We start from the raw sequence: 21715 nt of genomic DNA on the forward strand, positions 1-21715 counted from the left end.
CAGGCACTAGAACTGAAGGCAAAGATGTTTCCCGTCCTTGGGCTGCCCCACCTCAGAGGGGATTTGGTGTTTGTCTAAGGTTTTGGTGACTTCCCTGGTAGCTCAGACGGTAAAGAGTCTGCCTATAATGCGGAAGACCCGGGTTAAATCCCTGGGTCGGGAAGATCCTCCGGAGAAGGAAATGGCAACCCACTTCAGTACTCTTGCCTGGAAAATTCCATGGACGGAGGAGTGTGGTAGGCTACAATCCAAGGGGTCGCAAAGAGTCGGACACGACTGAGTGATGTCACTTTTTTGGTGTTTGTCAGCTGCCTGCCTAACCTAGGGCAGCATCTACCCGCAAGGAGCATGTCACATCTCTTATTCAAATAAAGGGATGACTGGCGAGTGACAGAAGTGAATGAATGAATGGTGAGTATGAGATTTTATAAATTATTCCAGTAGAAGGTCTACCACTTTCCACAATCAAATCTCACTCTACTCGGTGGTCCAAAATCAAAAGTCAAGTGCATGGCATGAGCTAAGAGAGGTAGGAGGGACCATGGTTCCCCTTCCCAGCTTGGGAATTACAGTTCATGTAATTCCAAGGGTTAAGGGTATCTTGCTTCGAGGGCTGTAGTCAATGGGCTTTCATAGCAGCTGTTGGCAAGTGGTTTGAGTTGATAGAAGTTGAAGTGCTTGTAAGAGACATAGTAAAATTAAACACTTAAATTTCAACTTTGTTGTGATAAACCAAGTTGCCAATGTTTAGAAAACAGTCCAGAATTTCATCTTAACCTGGCTAGCAGGTGAAGCTGAAAAATATTTAGTGAGTCACTTCTGGGTACTGACCTCTTAGACTCAAGAGGAATGGATAAAAATAACTAACAGGCATTGAAGAAATCACGAGGTGCCTTATAAAAGAAATTAAAAGACTGCCTGCCCAGCTTCATAGACAGTATTGAATTTATGGTGGAAAAAGGATATGAAGATAACTCTTGACTACCACTCAATCTGTTTCCTCAGCAGAACCATATTCTCCTTTCTGAGCAGGCTTTGCAAACTCTCTGGGACAAAATTTTTTGGTGTTTCCTTTTCTCCTAAAGAGGTTGAGCTTCAGTAATTTTGGAGAAAGACTATAAGACTTTGTTATCAGCACCATCAAACCGTCTGTTTGATGTACTCCCAGTAGTCAATGTGCTACGAGTCAGCATCACCTAGAACTGGGCTTGATGCGATATCTGTGCAGAGGTGTGTTCAAATGTCCGTTCCCCACTCCTGCCAAAGGGTTCCCTCAAACAGGTTTGGGAATGGGAACAGCAGAGATTAATGATAAACACATTCACAATTATGAAAAAGAATGATTTCACCCTGTTTAACTCAGTATTTCCCAAAATTAATTGACCACAGAACTCCCCTCCCCCACAAAAGATATTAATAACCAATAGAATTTATGTTTTGTGGAACTTTGGGAAAAACAATTGTCATGGCAGTCCTAATTGTCAGGAGGGGCTTTGTGCCCCAAACTAATATTGTCAGGAGGGGTTGTTTGTGAGCTCAACCAGGCAAAGTCCACGCTGGGTATAAGAAATCCACCTTCCAGCAGTAGCTTCATTATCAACTGTGTGGATGTGGGAAAGTGGTGTAATCTCTTGATCCCTCAGGTTCTTTATCTCCCCCGTGAGTCCCTGACATCAAAGGTCTCTTCCAAACTGAACAATCGAGGTGGTGAATCAGTGAAGGAAGTGTCCTCAATTCATGACCTCTCTCTGACTTGACTCAAACACTGTTACCACTGGACACCCAGACAAGGCAGGCACCGATATGACCCTTCTGCAGGCGGGAGCCCTGCTCAGAGGTTTGTGAACTACCCCATTCCTATACTGATGAAGGTGTTTGGGTCCCAAATCCACACTCACCTAAACCCATGATCCTAACTGAATGTACAAAGCTTCTCTTCCTGTTTTCTCCCTTCAGGCCCCAACTTCTTATCTCATTCCCTCAGGTCTGCAGCTCTTTGAAGAAGTCTCCTTGGCTTCTTTGCCAGAGAATACTAACCGACTGAGTGTACACACACACACACACACACACACACACACACACACACACAACTGATCAATGTCCTGGAGCCTTGAGATAGAGACAGTGTGTGTAACTGCAACTTCCCTGGGAAGGGCGAGGACTCAAGTCAGGAGGACAAAGAGGTATGTGCTGAACCTCTTCACTGGAATGGGCTGGGGAAGTGTGTAAGAGTGTGTGTGCGTGTGTGTGTGTGGTAGGGCTGGGGTATGTGTGAGACAGGATGGAATTTGTAAGCTTTTGAGAAAATCCATCATATCAGCAATTCAGCACCGAGGTTAAATGAGTAATTTAGAGTCTGAGTTTGGGTTCCAATACTGCCTCCACCACTTATTAGCTTTATGACCTCTACGCAAATTTCTTAGCCTCTGCAAACTTTATCTGTCTAATCAGCAAAATAGGAATGATAACAATTCCTGTTTTTCAGGATTGCTTCAAAAATTAGTGAGATAAAAGTATGTATGGCATTTATTATGTCTGGCACCTTGCCAGCACTTATTAATGATTATAAATACTTAACATCTACTGTTTAATATGCATCAAGTACTGTCTTAAAAAATTTCACGTATTCATTTCAACTTCACAATAACCCTTTAAGGAAGAAGCCAGTATTTTATTTGTTTCTTTGTTTATGATTGGCTGCACCATGTGGCTTGAAGGATCTTGTTTCCCGACCAGGGAATGAACGTGGACAATGGCAGTAAAAGCAGAGAGTCCTAACCACTGGACTGCCAGAAAAATCCCTATTATTATTTTAACTGAAGGATAGTTGATTTACAATATTATATTAGTTTCAGGTGTACAGCATAGTGATTCAATATTTTGTAAATTATTTAAAGTTATCACAAAATACTGGTTACATTTCCCTGTGCTGTACAATATGTCCTTATTGCTTATCTATTTTATACATAATAGTTTTAATCACATACCACTGTCTGGCCCCTCCTCTCCTCCTTCTCCCCACTGTTAACACCACTAGCTTGTTTTCTGTGTCTGTGAGTCTGTTTCTGTTCTGCTATATTCTTTTGTTTCATTTTTTAGACTCTACATATGAATAAAATCATTCAGTATTTGTCTTTCTCTGTCTGACTTCTTTCACTAAATGTCATACTCTAGGCCCATCCATGTGGTTGTAAATGGAAGAATTTAATTCATTTTTATGGCTGAATCATGTTTCATTAGATTACATATATCACACCTTCATTATCCATTCATCTGTTTATGGACACTTAGGTTGCTTCCATATCTTGGCTTCTATAAACAGTATTGCTATGAACATTGAGGTGCCTGGATCTTTTTGTATTAGTGTTTTAGTTTTTTTTTGGATATATACCTTGGAATGGAATTGCTGAGTCATATGGTAGTCTATTTTTAGTTTTCAGAAGATCTTCCATACTGGTTTCCATAGTGGCTGCATCATTACATTCCTACCAACTGTGTACAGAGGTTGGAAGCCAGTATTTTATGGATAAGTAAATGGATATGTAAATTAGAGAGTGGTTCCCAGGTGGCACTAGTCGTAAAGAAGCTACCTGCCAATTCAGGAGACATAAGAAACTCGGGTTCGATCCCTGGGACAAGAAGATACCCTGAAAGAGGGCATGGCAACCCACTCCAGTGTTCTTGCCTGGAGAATCCCAAGGACGGAGAAGCCTGCTGGGCTATAGTCCATGGGGCCGCACAGAGCTGTACATGACTGAAGTGATTTAGCACACACGGGCACAGTGTACCTATTATTAATGCTGCTGTTACTGTTTTCATTACTAACACTTCCTGATTATGTATTACTTATTATATAATATTTATATATTTCCTATTATATTAATATAATACCTCTTACTAGGTTCTATTCTTTTCTGAGTCCACAGAATTTCACAATAAGAAGCAGCTTGTGATCCAGTATGTTTTGCTAAAGGGAACTGGATCCTCTTGATTTGGGTTCTGATAGAATAGCAAGGAGAGTTAAGAAAGTCTTAAGTGAACAGTGCAAAGAAACAGAGGAAAACAACAGAATGGGAAAGACTAGAGATCTCGTCAAGAAAATTAGAGATGCCCAGGGATCATTTCATGCAAGGATGGGCACAATAAAGGACAGAAATGGTATGGACTTAACAGAAGCAGAAAAGATTAAGAAGAAGTGGTAGAAATATACAGAAAAACTATACAAGAAAGGTCTTAATGACCTGAATAACCACGATGGTATGGTTACTCACCTAGAGCTAGACATCCTAAAGTGTGAAGTCAAATGAGTCTTAGGAAGCATTACTGCGAACAAAGCTAGTGGAGGTGATAGAATTCTAGCTGAGCTATTTCAAATTCTAAATGATGAAGCCATTAGAGTGCTGCAATCATTACGTCAGCACGTTTGGGAAACTCAGCAGTGGCCACAGGATTGGAAAAGGTCAGTTTTCATTCAAATCCCAAAGAAGGGCAATGTTAAAGAATGTTCAAATTACTGTACAATTGCACTCATTTCACATGCCAGAAAGATTATGTTCAAAATTCTTCAAGCTAGGCTTCAGTAGTACACGAATTGATGACTTCCAGATGTATAAGTTGGATTTAGAAAAAGCAGAGGAACCTGAGATCAAATTGCCAACCTCCTCTAGATCATAGCAAAAGCAAGGGAATTCCAAAAAAAATCTCCTTCTGCTTCATTGACTATTCTAAAGCCTTTCACTGTGTGGATCACAATAAACTGCGGAAAATTCTTAAAGAGATGGGGATACCAGACCACCTTACCTGTCTCCCGAGAAACCTGTATGCAGAACAAGAAGTAACAATTAGAACAAGATATGGAACAATGAACTGGTTCCAAATTGGGAAAGGAGGACATCAAGGCTGTATATTGTCACCCTGTTATTTAACTTCTAGGCAGAGCACATCATGTGAAACACCAGGTTGAATGACTCACAAGCTGGAAGCGAGATTTCCGGGAGAAATATCAACAACCTCACATATGCAAATGATACTATTGTAATTGCAGAGAGTGAAGAGGAACTAAAGAGTCTTTGATGAAAGTGAAAGAGGAGAGTGAAAAATTGGCTTAAAACTCAACATTCAAAAAACTAAGATCATGGCCTCCAGTCCCATCACTTCATAGCAAATAGATGGGGAAAAGTGGAAACAGTTACAGGTTTTATCTTCTTGGACTTCAAAATCACTGAGAACGGTGACTGCAGCCATGAAAGTAAAAGACACTTGCTCCTTGGAAGAAAAGCTATGACAAATCTACACAGGGTATTAAAAAGGAAATCAACCCTGAATACTCACTGGAAGGACTGATGCTGAAGCTGAAGCTGAAGCTCCAATACTTTGGCCACCTGATGTGAAGAGCAAATGCATTGGAAAAAGACCCTGATGCTGGGAAAGACTGAGGGCAGGAAGAGAAGGGGACGACAGAGGATAAGATGTTTGGATGGCATCACCAACTCAATGGACATGAGTTTGAGCAGATTCTGGGAGATAGTGAAGGGCAAAGAAGCCTGACATGTTGCAGTCCATGGGGTTGCAAAGTGCCTAACGCCACTTAGGGACTGAGCAGTGTATCATACATGTGGTTTCATCTCTTTGCCACCAGATGGCAGTATATATTAGTTATTTAATTTCAAGGGAGGGACTTCGTATGAGAAAGGCCTCAAAAACAGAATTAGGGCACAGTGTAGGTGCTTTGCCATGTGGCAAAGTTACGGAGAAGGCGATTTGGTAAATATTCAGAAAATTATTGTGTTAAGTTCTGGTAGCCGTGGTACAACCTTATGGCAGAGTTTCCTCCAGCTCTGGCTGGGCCTGGGATTTACTTGGTAGCCTGGCTAGACCATGGATGGATCAAAAGACCCCTGCAATTCTATAGACACCTCTCTTCACACAAATAGGATCTGATGCCTGGATGAAAGTTTTGTGGAAGGGACTAGGGGAGCCAGGATAGGGTGTGGAGGGGTTCACTTCCTCCTCTGGGTTAGATCTGCTGCAGCTGGACCTGTCCATTTCACCGTTCCTTCCCTAAGGCCATCCTTGTGCTCGCCCAAGACCCTGTGGGCTGCGCATGGTGTGAGCTGGTCTTGGGGCCCCATCTTCTGGATGAGGGTACACGACCATATTCTAGGAGGTAAAGATAAGCTATAAAATAAATTTGGCCCAATTCGAAGGTTTTTGGGGAAGAAGCCCATTACTTTTTATTTAAAAGAAATTCAGAATATTGTGTTTGAAAAGACAAACTGTGCCTCAATTATTAGAATTAAACAAAGGTATGCAGAAAATTACAAGTTCTGTTGGTAACTTATGGTCAGCCTTCTAGACTAGGTCCTTCTTCCTGTACCCCAGGGAAGAAAGGTTTTAGGGAAAAAGTTTGAGAAGCTATGTCCCTATTGTCTGGACTGTAAATTCCTGGGAGTAGGTTCCTATTTAGGTCAGAGGGGTGCAATTCATTACTGAACAAAGACCAAGGTGTGCAGGTGACAGAGGTGGGATCCTGGTGGACACATTGAGAGGCAGAGGGCATTGGGGCCATAAGGCATCCTGCTGGGTCTATGTGGGGCCCGATAATCTGCATTTCCAACAAGCTCTCAGGTGGTGGTAACACTGCTGGCTAAGGACCACACTCTGAGAACTACTGCTTTATGGTTTTAAGGAAATAAAGGCAGGCAGGATTCTTTGTTTTGCCAATGTTACTGGTTGGTCTAGATGAGCTCTACTTAAAGGGAGAGGCCTAACACTCGACGAACTCTGTGGCTTGGGGAATTTCTGGCAAAAGTGAGGTACCATTACCATTGGTCCCTTTCAGTGACAGATGGCATGGCCCAAACCAAGTTGGCCAAAACATAATTTTATGTTGGTCAGAAACTAATACCAGTAGTCATTGCTTCCAATTCCATTGCTAATGGGTGCAGCTTTACAATCCTGTTCAGTTTCTAAAAATTCTGTTTTTCAGAATTTGCTTTTTAACAGTTTTTAATTTTTGTTCTTCTATCCTTCTCTATGGATGTTATAACAGGATAAAGTGAAAATAAACCAAGTGTCCAATAATGAAGGGATCAGCTTGGACAACCTAAATGTTTACTAATTGATGAACAATTGAGACAAACCCAACTAATAGTTGCAACAATGCCAGCATTAGGCCAGTCCACTGCCTGTCTGCTCTTAGATCAATCCCTGCCTCCCTTGCCCGCTCAGTTTTTCAGGGCACCCTAATGCTGAGAAACCCTTGTCTGGATCTGGGTGGGTCCCACCAGTGGAAGGTACTGATGCAAGACTAGAAGGAGAGGATGAGGGAAGTCAGGGTATGGTTCCGTTTCTCTCTCTGCTCCAGCCACTGCCCCAGCATCTGGTTCTGTGCCTCCCTTAGGATGGTAATGTCTTCCTGCCTTGACCATCTCTGTGTTTACTTCAGCATCTTATTTGGTTTCCCAGATCTGACTATAACGTCCTTCTGTTTGAAAGGAACAGTTCTCATTGTTGACTGGACCTTCCCTAATACAAATAATATCCTGACTAAAGGCTTCCTAGCTAGTTATTAAGTAATATACAACAAGAGTGTTGGACTCTGTACAGATGGGTAGTATCTAATGTACATGTTGCTAATTGCTGCATGCCTGATGTATGGCAAGGCATGGTGGTGGGTGTCAGTGGTGGTTGGGGAAGGGACTTTAGCTACTCCATCATCTCCATCAAGTTCTCTTGCCTTTGCCACCCTGAATCAGTCTGTTTACTGTGCAAAACAACTTCTAGACAAGTCTCCTGTCTTCCCTTCTAAGCTCTGAAACCCTTCTATTATACAGATATTCTAAAACTGCCACTAGGAGAAAGTATAGGGAACATATGGACTTTCACACTATTTTCAGTAATCTCATGAAAATATTCAACATCATTAACACACCTGGGTGACTGTGGTTAATAAATAAGGTTAGGTGTCTCTTATGTCTGCTGAAATATGAAGGGCATTCTCTATTATTCATGTGGGTGCTATTAACCTATTCCCCATTATCAATGTAGTGGCAGGAAGTTTATTTTTAATACACCCCCAAATCCTTCAGGGAGTCTCTAACTCAACAGTTGAAGACAATATCTATAACTCATAGTTGGGAATCCAGATACTACCATGCGCTTATCAGTTGCTTTTGAAATATGTTTTGAGGAAGTCTTGCAAATGACCACAGACAGCTCTGAAGTGAAAGACGTTACAGAGAGCTCAGCTAATCACATACACGTGCATGCATGCTCAGTTGCTCAGTCGTGTCTGATTCCGTGCAACCTCATGGACTGTAGCCCACCAGATTCCTCTGTCCAAGGAATTTCCCAGGCAAGAGTGCTGGAGAGGGAGGTCATTTCCTACCTCAGAAGATCTTCCTGACCCAGGGATCACATACACAATCTCACTTAACATGACAGACTACCATCAATGATATGGGATTAGGTGTTTACCCTGAATTCTGCCACTTGGGTAGAATCTTGTTCACTGATGAACTAATAGACCATGTCCCTGGAAACCAAACCAAGCCGCATGTGTTCAGGGATAATATTCGTAGCACAAAGACTCAGGCTCAGCTGAAGATGGGGGCAGGCTTTGGAGATTCTTCAGATAATATAATTTGAGAAGATTTTTAAAATTTGAAGTGAAGATGATGTGTTTTCACTTAACACGTGCAGTTCTATGTCTTTTTCATGTGGGATTCGGTCGCCCCCCTCCCATCACACTCTTGTCCACCATAATCACAGTACCATCTGACATGACTCATCTCAACTCAGCTTGTTGGGCTGATCCTCTTGACTTTGATTCAAGTTATATAGGAAGCTCAGCATCACCAATCTTTAGTAGGGTATCTGCTTAAACACATCAGAGATACCCTTGCATTAGTTTGTAATTGATTTCATTTTTATAGCCACCTCAATAACACAAGAGAAGACTCTACACATGGACATCACCAGATGGTCAACATCGAAATTAGATTGATTATATTCTTTGCAGCCAAAGATGGAGAAGCTCTATACAGTCAGCAAAAACAAGACCGGAAGCAGACTGTGGCTCAGATCATGAACTCCTTATTGCCAAATTCAGACTTAAATTGAAGAAAGTAGGGAAAACCACTAGACCATTCAGGTATGACCTAGATCGAATCCCTTATGAGTATACAGTAGAAGTGACAAATAGATTTAAGGGACTAGATCTGATAGACAGAGTGCCTGATGAACTATGGACAGAGGTTCGTGACATTGTACAGGAGACAGGGATCAAGAAAATCCCCATGGAAAAGAAATGCAAAAAAGCAAAATGGCTGTCTGAGGAGGCCTTACAGATAGCTGGGAAGAGAAGAGAAGTGAAAAGCAAAGGAGAAAAGGAAAGATATTCCCATCTGAATGCAGAGTTCCAAAGAATAGCAAGGAGAGATAAGAAAGCCTTCCTTAGCGATCAGTGCAAAGAAATAGAGGAAAACAACAGATTGGGAAAGACTAGAGATCTCTTCAAGAAAATTAGAGATACCAAAGGAACATTTCATGCCAAGATAGGCTCTATATAGGACAGAAATGGTATGGACCTAACAGAAGCAGAAGATATTAAGAAGAGGTGGCAAGAATACACAGAAGAACTGTACAAAAAAGATCTTCATGACCCAGATAATCACGATGGTGTGATCACTCACCTAGAGCCAGACATCCTGGAATCTGAAGTCAAGTGGGCCTTAGAAAGCATCACTACGAACAAAGCTAGTGGAGGTGATGGAATTCCAGTTGAGCTATTTCAAATCCTCAAAGGTGATGCTGTGAAAGTGCTGCACTTGATATGCCAGCAAATTTGGAAAACTCAGCAGTGGCCACAGGACTGGAAGAGGTCAGTCTTCGTTCCAATCCCAAAGAAAGGCAATGTCAAAGAATGCTCAAACTACCGCACAATTGCACTCATCTCACATGCTAGTAAAGTAATGCTCAAAATTCTCCAAGCCAGGCTTCAGCAATACGTGAACAGTGAACTTCCAGATGTTCAAGCTGGTTTTAGAAAAGGCAGAGGAACCAGAGATCAAATTGCCACCATCCGCTGGATCATCAAAAAAGCAAGAGAGTTCCAGAAAAACATCTACTTCTGCTTTATTGACTATGCCAAAGCCTTTGACTGTGCGGGTGACAATAAACTGTGGAAAATTCTGAAAGAGATGGGAATACCAGACCATCTGACCTGTCTCTTGAGAAACCTGTATGCAGGTCAGGAAGCAACAGTTAAAACTGGACATGGAACAACAGACTGGTTCCAAATAGGAAAAGGAGTCCGTCAAGGCTGTATATTGTCACCCTGCTTATTTAACTTATATGCAGAGTACATCATGAGAAACACTGGGCTGGAAGAAACACAAGCTGGAATCAAGATTGCCGGGAGAAATATCAATAACCTCAGATATGCGGATGACACCACCTTTATGGCAGAAAGTGAAGAAGAACTAAAGAGCCTCTTGATGTAGGTGAAACAGGAGAGTGAAAAAGTTGGCTTAAAGCTCAACGTTCAGAAAACTAAGATCATGGCATCTGGTCCCATCACTTCATGCCAAATAGATGGGGAAACAGTGGAAACAGTGTCAGACTTTATTTTTTTGGGCTCCAAAATCACTGCTGATGGTGACTGCAGCCATGAAATTAAAAGACACTTACTCCTTGGAAGGAAGGTTATGGCCAACCTAGATAGCATATTTAAAAGCAGAGACATTACTTTGCCAACAAAAGTACGTCTAGTCAAGGCTATGGTTTTTCCAGTGGTCATGTATGGATGTGAGAGTTGGACGGTGAAGAAAGCTGAGCGCCGAAGAATTGATGCTTTTGAACTGTGGTGTTGGAGAAGACTCTTGAGAGTCCCTTGGACTGCAAGGAGATCCAATCAATCCATCCTAAAAGAGAGCAATCCTGGGTGTTCATTGGAAGGTCTGATGTTGAAGCTGAAACTCCAATACTTTGGCCACCTCATGTGAAGTGTTGACTCATTGGAAAAGACCCTAATGCTGGGTAGGATTGGGGGCGGGAGGAGAAGGGGACAACAGAGGATGAGATGGTTGGATGGCATCACTGACTCGATGGACATGGGTTTGGGTAGACTCCGGGAGTTGGTGATGGACAGAGAGGCCTGGCGTGGTGCGATTCATGGGGTTGCAAAGAGTCGGACACGACTGAGTGACTGAACTGAACAACATAAAGACTGGTCAAAGAACATGTGTAAAAATCATATTTGATTCTAGAAGAAGAGGACGAAGAACTTTAAGACCCAGTAGATAGAAGACAGTCTGTCTATCGTAATTAAGGGTGTGGGCTCTGGAGTCAAAATCTGGATTGGCCTGTCCTAAGCTGGATGATCTTGAGTAGCTTAACCTCTCAGAGTCTCAGCTTTGCCAGCCACTAGATAGGGAAACAGTGACACTGAATTGTGAAGGGTTCCTCTGAGAACCACACAGCTTACACATGTGATGGACCTGGCAGAGTGTGACTAGCAAGTAGCAGGTTCTTAATAGATGTGGGCTGTGCTTACCTTCATGGCCATCATCTATGAGAAAAAATTTTAACCCTGGCCTAGTGACTTTTAGACACTGTGAATAGAAATGAGTGATGTTCTGACCCAATCCTCCCTGAAACCCCACGAGAATCAGGCGTGTCTCCAACACAGGATATGTCGCTAACATTGGTAAGTAGCCTTATCTGGAAGGTGGGGCAAGTCTGGAAGATACCTGAAGCATTTAGAAAAAATGAAGTTCTGGAAATGAAGAAGTTGCAGAGGAGGCAATGTGGACAGAGATTTATATGCTACAGTCTTGTAAAGCTACAAATAATGATGACTTTAAAAGCAAGCACAGCTCAAGGCTGGATGCTTGGAATGGACTAGTTCTGGTTAATTCCCAGTATTCTAGATGTCCAAACTTCAGCGAATCTTAAAGAACATCCTACTACACAACTGCTGTATTTTATAATACAGGCTTCCTACTCAAGGTGGGAAGTATGGACTGGTCAGAGGACAAGAGAAAACAGACTCTCCCATGTTTGTAGATGACACTGCATGTGCAGAATTTGGACGCTGATGTTCCTTTTGTTGTTGTTCAGTTGCTTTGTGACCCCATGGACTGCAGCACGCCAGGCTTCCCTGTCCTTCACTGTCTCCTAGAGTTTGCTCAAACTCATGTCCATTATTTCTTTGCAGTATAGTAAAAACAGTTTTACTTGAAAAGAATAAGCATGGTTCTGAGACCTCAAATATCCTTGAGAATCTGAGGATAAAACACTCTGCTAGTAACCAGGACACAAGAGGCAGAGATCTCTGCTGTATGTTAAAGGGTTCACCACTTATTCACGCATCAAATATTTCCTGAGCACCTATTTTGTGCAAGTACCAAATTCAGTTCCAGGGAGCTGAAAAGAATTCACAGTCTAGCAATGAAGACAGATGCATAAATACATGACTAAGGGAGTGCTAAAAGTATAAATTTTAAATATGGGGACTTTCCTGGTGGTACAGTGGTTAAGTATCTGCCTAGTAATGCAGGGGATGTAGGTTTGCTCCTTGCTTGGGAACTAAGATCCCACATGCTACAGAGCGACTATGCCTGCTCGCTGCAACTAGAGAGCCCATGTGCTGCAACCAGACGCCCATGCACTCTGGAGCCCGTGTGCTGTAACTACTGAGACTGTGCACCACAACGAAAGATCCTGCATGACACAATGAAGGTTATGAGTACTGCAACTAAGACCCGATGCAGCCAAATAAAGAAAGAAATAATAAATACTAAAATAAAATAAAGTATGTCATGCATTGTATTCTATAAGGCAACAAGTGCCCAAGTAATCTTGGGAAAAGACTGGAGACTTGTGGCTGAAAGTGAGCAGATAAAGGCGCCGGTAGGGGTCCAGACCACATTCCGGGGGAAGGCGACCTCTGACACTCTCTCTGAGGCCCACTCTCCTCTCTCCATGTGCACTGCCCCTGCCCTGACCTAAGACATTATCACTTCTTTCTTACCTGAGTTATCGCAAATCCTCTTATCACTGCATCCCCCTGTGTCTTCTAAGACATTTGCCACACGGAAGCCATGGGATCTTTCTAGGCCACAAACCTGAATCTTATCGGTCCCCCTGCGTAAAACTTTTCATCCTAAAGGAAATCAGTCCTGAATATTCATTGGAAGGACTGATGCTGAAGCTGAAACTCCAATACTTTGGCCACCTGATGCGGAGAACTGACTCACTAGAAAAGACCCTGACACTGGGAAAGATTGAAGGCAGAAGGAGAAGGGGATGACAGAGGATGAGATGGTTGGATGGCATCACCGACTCAATGGACATGAGTCTCCATCACGGGAGTTGGTGATGGACAGGGAGGCCTGGTGTGCTGCAGTTCATGGGCTCGCAAAGAGTCGGACACGACTGAGTGACTGAACTGAACTGAAAACTTTTCAAAGGTGTCCAAGACCCTCAGGATTTAATAACATAGAATAATGAAGATGACAATAAAAACAGCAAACTTACATAGAGTGTCCCATGTACCGGGTGTTCCATGTGCTTTATGTACGCAACTGATCCTCATTATTTGTGGATTCCATAGCTGTGAATTATCTACTGTCTAAAATTAATTATAAGTCCCACATTAATACTTGCTGTGCTTTAGGGTCATTTTGGGGCATGCACAGGATGGTGAAATATTGGAGTGGAGCTAACTGAGTTCAAACAAGGTAACACTCAGCCTTCTTGTTTCAGCCTCACATTGTACGTTGTTCAATGTGAAGATTTAGATGGGTCATGTTGTATGTTACTTGTTTTAGAACGAACAAACTTTGTTCCCAAACAACAAAAGGAAAAAGAAAATAACAGCATTTCACTCAAACTTGAATGAATCTGAAAGAAATAGACTTTGGGGATTGTCCTGTCTACTGGCTTTCGTGTTTCAGGTAATAAAAACTTCAGAGGAAGACCAAATAATAGAAAATTTAACGGAAAGTGGAAAGAATAGACCTTCTTCCCAAAACATGAAAAAGAGAAGAGCTTACCTGTTGTGGAGATTGTCCATTAGGTTTCTCTAGACATTTAACTTCTCTTCCTGCAACAACAACAACAAAAACAGTTGAAAACAGGTCTGCCAGTTGCCTCCTTTTCACAGCCAAGATGCGTCTTGAAAGTGACAGCAGAAAGCATTTCCCGAGAGAGACCCAGGTAGTGATGTGGGGGAAAGGATTCCTGGCCTGGACCAGTGACTCCAGACAGACAAGGGCTTTGAAATTTACCAAGCCTGAATTTGCAGCCCAGCTCCCAATACTGAATTAACAATTAATTAATGCCCAATTAATCATTTACCCAAATTATCAGTTTTATCTATAAAATATGGTTGTAGTGAGATTTAAATGGCACAACAGGAAAGCTGTAGAGAAAAATTTACATAACTGAAGGAATGAGATTTTAGATAAAAGCACCCATCAAGTGACCAAAGTGATAAATAAAACTAAACCCAATGCCAAGATACATCATTGTGATATTTCAGCAGTGAGGTAAAAGTAAAGCTCCTATAGGCTTCTAGAAAGGAAAAACTGACCATATACAAAGAGCTGGAGGTCAGAATGGCTTTGCTGCTACTGCTAAGTCGCTTCAGTCGTGTCCGACTCTGTGCGACCCCATAGACAGCAGTCCACCAGGCTCAGCCGTCCTGGGATTCTCCAGGCAAGAATACTGGAGTGGGCTGCCATTTCCTTCTCCAGTGCATGAAAGGGAAAAGTGAAAGTTAAGTAGCTCAGTCGTGTCCGACTCTTAGCGACCCTATGGACTGTAGCCTACCAGGCTCCTCCGTCCATGGGATTTCTCAGGCAAGAGTACTGGAGTGGGGTGCCATTGCCTTCTCCAGAATGGCTTTAGACTTCTTAAATACATACACAGTGCTGCGCTGTGCTTAGTCGCTCAGTTGTGTCCGACTCTTTATGACCCCATGGACTCCAGCATGCCGGGTTTCCCTGTCCTTCACTATTTCCCAGAGTTTTCTCAAACTCATGTCCATCGAGTCGGTGATGCCATCCAACCATCTTATCCTGTCACCCCCTTCTCCTCCTGCCCTCAATCTTTCCTAGCATCAGGGTCTTTTCCAATGACTCGGCTCTTCACATCAGGTGGCCAAAGTATTGGAGCTTCAGCTTCAGCATCAGTCCTTTCAATGAATATTTAAGGTTGATTTCCTTTAGGATGGACTGGTTTGATCTCCTACACATTATCCTAAACTTGCCCAAACTACCAACGAAATGAGAAGGTACAATAAAGACATTTCCAGATAAGAAAAGTCTCAAAAATTTTACCATCCCTTCCTGGAAAGGAGTCTATTAGAAGATGTAATAAACAAATGAGGAAGTAAACTAAGAGGGGAAGTCAAGGAATATATGAAATAGGACATTAAACACAGGAGAGAGACAAAAGGAACCCCTAGGATGATCGCTGTGGAGATTCCAGAATCCCAGCACTGTGCACAACTCGGAGGAAGCTCATTCCCATTGCAGAAGGTAAGATGGCTCTGGGCAGTTATCTTTTAAGAGACGAAATTGAAAGAATCACTGAAGTATCCTACAGAGAAAAATACACACGCTAGGGAAAGAGTTTGGTGTCAAATCAGTGGTAAGGATGCAGAATACTGAACAAATAAACAGTCATTTGTTACCTTCAGAAAAAAAACTGTGCAGGAAAGGAAATGTAGTTATAATTCTCTACTTGGCTTAGCTGTGAAGAGCACTTATGTAGTTATAATAAATACTAGTTATTTATCTAATTAAAACTGGAGGTGGGGTTCAATGGGGGGGGACATTCCTTATGTGTGGTAGGGCAGGGGGTGGAAGTTGAACCATCTTCTTCCATAGTGGAAGATAATGTCTAAAACTGAAAAAAAATCAAGAAATGGTAATAGAAACATTCATTTAGAGAAACTGAGGCAAATAACCAAAATAATCAGCTAAAGAAGTGATTCCCTTTGAGGAAAGAAAGATGTGCTCATAAGTGGGCAGTCTGGGCTTCATCTGGAAACTTGGGAACCAATCTAGTCCAAGAGCAAAGTCAGGAGAAAGTGTTAACTAGATGATAGCAAGCAAAAACAATGATGCTTTCAGATGCTTTCAAATAAAGCTGACTCCCATTCATTTATTTAGCCTAAGTTAATTATTTAATGCCTAGTACTGTGGAGAGAAGGGTGTGGTAGAAGATGAGATGGTTGGATCGCATCACTGATTCAATGGACATGAGTTTGAGCAAACTCCGGGATATAGTGAAGCACTGGGAAGTCTGGAGTGCTGCAGTCGATGGGATCACAAAGAGTTGGGACATGACTTGGTGACAACTGTGGGCCAAGTCATGTGCTAATAACAGATGATCTAGCAAAATTAATTGCTTACAGCCTAGTGAGGTGGGCAAAACAAAAACAAGTAATTACGATCCAGTCCTATAATAAAGCTTATTGGCAAAGCATCATGAAAATGTGTGGACCAGGAATCAACCTGCCAGAATATTCTAGAGCTGCACAGTCCAATCTGGTAACTACTAGCCATATGTGGCTATTTAAATTACTAAAAATTAAATACATGAAAAGTTCAGGTCCTGGGTTATACCAGCCAGCCACATTTCAACAGCTTGAAAGCCACATGTGGCTAGTGGCTGTCATATCAGACAGTGTGGACATAGAACATTTTTCTCACTGCAGAAAGTTCTACTTGATGGTGCTGGTCTACAGGTTCCTAAATGGTGATTTTTACAGTGTTTTCAAGTACATGGAACCCCTGAAAGGACCACAATTCCATAGGTCTGTTAGTAAGTAGAGCCTTGGTGAGTTTGATATTTAACTAGTTATCTGTACATGGAGTGGAACTTTTACTCTTTTTCAATTGGAGCCACTGCTGGAACTAGAAAGGAGTCTTTATTACACGTCCTGATACTGTTTGGCCACAGATGTTGGGGGCAAATACTGATGGTGACTAATAGTTTTTGAGTCTTTGGGAAAGCACTTTTGTGTAGCAAAAAGAGGGGAGAGTTCTGGGGAAGAAACTCCTGAGTTGGAAATTTTGCCCCACTAATTAGCTGTGTGGCCTTGAGCAAACCTCTCCACCTCTCTGGGCCTTTGTTTATTGAGACGTGAGGTATACAGATAATGCAAGAATCAGGATAAGCAGGTGCAGAAGCACAGAAATGGCAGCTGCCATTCTTCTCACTGTTCATAATCTACATGGGATGAGGGGCTCTCAGTAGAGAAGAGGGTCTCCTCGTCTCTCATATCTTCTTATCACCGCCCTGATTTCTGGCTTTTTCAAAAAGCTCTCTCATTGACCAGGAACTTGAGTAACTATATCAGGAAGAGGAATTTAAGTTCAAGAAGGGCAAAGGGAAGAAAAAAGGGGGAAGGGCACTGGCAGTCACCCGAAGCCCAGGACATGCCAGCCTGGCCTGCCCAGGGTCGAGAAGCTCAAGGGGGTGAGTCCGTGGCTGGAGGGGAAGAGGCTGGCAGGTGGTGGAAAAGGAAGCACAGTGACATGTAATCTCACAGGAGTCAGGTAGGGGGCGCTGTGGACGCCACGCTCAGGGCCCGACTTGATGGGATTCCTGCGTCATAGTAATAACCAGTGGCCCGAGAGTAGAGGTAGCCAAGGACAACTGAGCCAGCATGTAACCTACCCACAGACTGGCTTTTACTCAGCATTTATGCCATAGAGCCCATCTCGGTGTACTTCTCTAACTTCCATGAGAAGAAAAACCAACTTTCTTCCCAAGTGGAGTTAAATTCTAAATATGATAAGCCTCAGTTGGCACCAACACTGGTTGCCAGAATTAACTTTTCCTTGTAATTTCTAAATGCATTCAGGCTTGTTTTGGGGTTTTCTTTTATGGGTCTGCCCCCACCCCCACCTCTAAGCAGGGCCAATATCTGAATAGAAAGAAAAGACCTCCAGCTGGGCTCCTTTCTCCCAACAAGCTTTGCAAGCTTTGCGGCATCTTCCTTGGATACGGTTCAGCTGGGGGCCTTCCCTGTATTCCAGGAGGAATTTCTGCGTCCTCACAGAGAGGCCCTTTGTTGTCTGAGGTTGTGAGAAGTTAACCACTACTTTGCACAAGGAAATATCTTTTCCCTCTGTGAAGCAATGATCAAAGAAGAATGCCATTTAAACCAAGGAAAAACAAAACTGTGATTTATCTCTAGAATCTCTATGCGGAAAAAGAAAGGCCCTAATTACTTCAGTAACACATGATCAGCTGCAGTAGAAAGTGTAAAATTCACTCATCTATTGATGGATTTTAAAGTTTAGCCCTTGGTACAAAGTCTAAGTGCTTTTTTAAAAAAGCATACAAACATTTTTTTTCCCCTTTTGCAGCTGCTCTGCTCACAAATACCTCCAATCTTTTTCAAATGCTTTAAGAATTTTTTCACTAAAAATATATTTGTATGTGTACCTATTTATATATAAAATAGATATAATTACACAGACACATGCACAAATACGTATAAGCACACAAAGTTTAGGAAAAGTGTAGGAAGAAGCCTTAGTCAAGGAATCTAACCTAGGTTAGGTGCTCAGTTTTTTCTCAGGATTTATTTTAGTTTATGTCCATTTGCATATCCATTTTACACAATATATACAGACAACTTCATGTATTGCTTTTTTCCCCTTTAACATTATATTTTGAGTCTTTTCCATGACAATCCATAATGTCCATAATGATTGTTTTAAATGGCTGCAAATTATTCCAATTAATTATGCCAGTTAACCATTTCTCTCTATTGCTTAACATTTCTGGAACTTTCCATTTTTGTTAAAGTCACCTTCCTTGCAGTTTCCAAGTTCCAATTCTATGGTGCCAACCATAAGCTTTATATAATTGTAAGAAGTGACCTGATTTCGATGTTCTTTGCCTTTCCCTTTCTTAATTTTCTTCTGACACAAAGTAAAGATCTATAGGGCCAAGCTGTTAAGAGACAGCCAGGAGGCTGTTTCTCCATCACAAACCAGGCAATGCTGCATCCACAAGGCATCACCACTCTTCAGAGCTTTATTCAGGTAAAAGCAAGGTGAACCTGCCCAGCCATCACCTATCCAGGCAGAAATCCTCTTTTCCTGCACAGTTAAAAACCCCGCACAGTAGATGCCAGGGAATCAGACCTGAATCCTTGTTGTTTAGTCCCTAAGTCGTATCTGACTCGTTGTGACCCCATGGACTGTAGCCTGCCAGGCACTTCTGTCCATGGGATTTCCCAGGCAAGAATACTAGCGTGGGTTGCCGTTTCCTTCTCCAGGGTATCCTCCTGACCCAAGGCCCCTCATCTCTTGCTTGGCAGGCAGTGGATTCTTTGCCACTAAGCCACTTGGGAAGCCTGACTTGTATTCTTAACTTCTATTAATTTTATCTTTTTTCTCTCTTTGGAGCACAAGCTCTTCCCAGGTGGAGGTCACAAGGTGTGTCCCTCTTAACAGCACGGGCCCCAGGAAAAATGGCTGTAAACCATCCTGTAAACCTGTTTATGCCAGTGCCCTTTGGATATTACTTTTTCTATTTATCAAGTCTGATTCTGTCTCAGTTTCCTCACAGATGTGGCACAAGAGATGTGTCTCAGATGTACATGCTGACTCTCACACCTTCATTTACCGAGGGCAGGCGAAGGGGGATGGAACAGGAGGCAGGGCCTGGGGGCCAAGTCACCACAGTTGTGGGGCCGGCAGTTCATTTGTGAACGGGAGCTCAGGGAAGTTGTGGGCACGGGACTCTTTACTAGGCCCAGGGATGGCAGTGTAGTTACGCTCAACAGATGTTCAAAACCCAAACTTGGGCTCCAGGTCGGAGGCAAGACTGAGTGAGTGTGTGTGTGTGTGTGTGGTGGTAGTGACGGTATCTGACACTTAAGTTTGGTGCTTGACGTTCATTATTTCGTCTTCTTCCCATAACTTGGAAATATGCATTACTAGCTCCATCTTATGAATATAGAGAATGGTTTAGCAAGCTTAACTAACTCATATAAGGTTATACAACTAGCAAATGGTGGAGCTGGGATTCAGAAAGTTTTTCATTTATATCATGGAGTCTTCCTTATGACAGGATTTCTGTCATTAAATAGCCTATCATCATGGGGGCAGGTAGGAAGTATGGGAATGTGGGATACAGGAGGTCAACTAACCCAGGCTTCCCATTCATGGAGGGCCTCAATGTAGGCTCTTGACCACTATCTCCAAATATACAGCCAGAGCTACATGCACAGGACTGAAAGAGGACAATGTTTATCACACAGCTTTGAACTTCAGCCCCATGTTTCCATAGCAAATTTCTTGCAGTTCCTAATGAACTAATACTTTCCATACAAATAGGAAAATTTTTATCACCTTTATGCATGTATGCAATATTGCAGATCTGTACATGAAAGCTTTTAAAATATTCTCTAATTTTTATAATCCCATTCTGTCATTATTTTACTACTTTAATATACCAAGAACCTTGAGGACAATGACGAAAAAGTAATCCAGACCTCTTTCAACCTCTGAATGACTTGATCTGACATTACGGCTGTTCTAGAAAAACCAGGCTGTATATTCACGTTAAGTCAGACTAATGTGGAATTACTTCACGGGAAATTTTCAGAGCTGAAATTTTCAGCTCTCATGTATCTCTTGTAGGGACTTCACTGTTTGTGATTCTGTAGGTATCTGCATCTTAAGAACCTTAAGAGCTGTTAACCATGGATTACATACTTGGCACTGGCATAGTGAAAAAGCTGGCTTAAAACTCAGTATTAAAAAAACTAAGATCATGGCATCCAATTCCATCACTTCATGGCAAATAGAAGGGGAAGAGGTAGAAGCAGTGATAGATTTCCTCTTCTTGGGCTCTAAAATCACTGCGGATGGTGACCACAACCATAAAATTAGAAGATGAGTTTTTCTTGGCAGGAAAGCTATGACAAACCTAGAGTGTGTTAAAAAGCAAAGACATCACTTTGCCAACAAAGGTCCATATAGTCAAGGCTATGATCTTTCCAGTAGTCATGTATAGACGTGAGAGTTGGACAATAAAGAAGGCAGAGCACCAAAGAATTGATGCTTTCAAACTGTGGTGCTGGAGAAGACTCTTGAGAGTCCCTTGGAAAGCAAGGAGATCAAACCAGTCAATATTAAAGGAAACCAACCCTGAGTACTCTTTGGAAGGACTGATGCTGAAACTGAAGCTCTAATACTTTGGCCACCTGATGGGAACAGCTGACTTATTGGAAAAGACCCTGATGCTTGGAAAGATTGAAGGCAGAGGGAGAAGAAAGTGACAGGGGATGAGATAGTTGGCTGGTATCACTGATTCAGTGGACATCAATTTGGGCAAACTCTGGGAGATGGTGAGGGACAGGGAAGCCTGGCATGCTGCAGTCCATGGGGTCGAGAAGAGTCAGACATGACTTGGCAAATGAACAACAACAACATTGACACAGGTAAGCAACCAATCACCAGTAGCTGTTATTATGATGCTATTGGCCCTTCAGCTCCTGGGCAAGGGCTCTGCTGCAAGAGCCCATCATTCTCTGCCCCAAGCTGGCCAGCCACACCATGACTGAGACTAAATGTATTAAAAGAGGGACTTGAATATGTCAATTAAGTTGTCCTGGGACTTCCCTGGTGGTCCAGTGGTTAAGAATTCACCTTCCAATGTAGACATGAGTTTG

At 42.4% G+C, this 21715-nt stretch overlaps 1 protein-coding gene across 4 annotated transcripts in view; it reads right to left on the bottom strand.

Annotated features, from left to right (window-relative positions):
* PGCKA1 (PDCD10 and GCKIII kinases associated 1) overlaps nucleotides 1–21715 on the bottom strand; it is an 80612-nt gene that overhangs the window by 9298 nt on the left and 49599 nt on the right. For all 4 annotated transcript variants that reach the window (XM_081526827.1, XM_081527004.1, XM_081526922.1 and 1 more), the window contains one exon: nucleotides 14061–14110. The gene's annotated coding sequence lies outside the window, so the exon portion shown is untranslated. The remainder of the gene's footprint in view (nucleotides 1–14060; nucleotides 14111–21715) is intronic.

This window comes from Giraffa tippelskirchi, chromosome 1 (assembly GCF_054371585.1).
Source record: "Giraffa tippelskirchi isolate mGirTip1 chromosome 1, T2T-mGirTip1v1.2.pri, whole genome shotgun sequence".
NCBI lineage: Eukaryota > Metazoa > Chordata > Mammalia > Artiodactyla > Giraffidae > Giraffa > Giraffa tippelskirchi.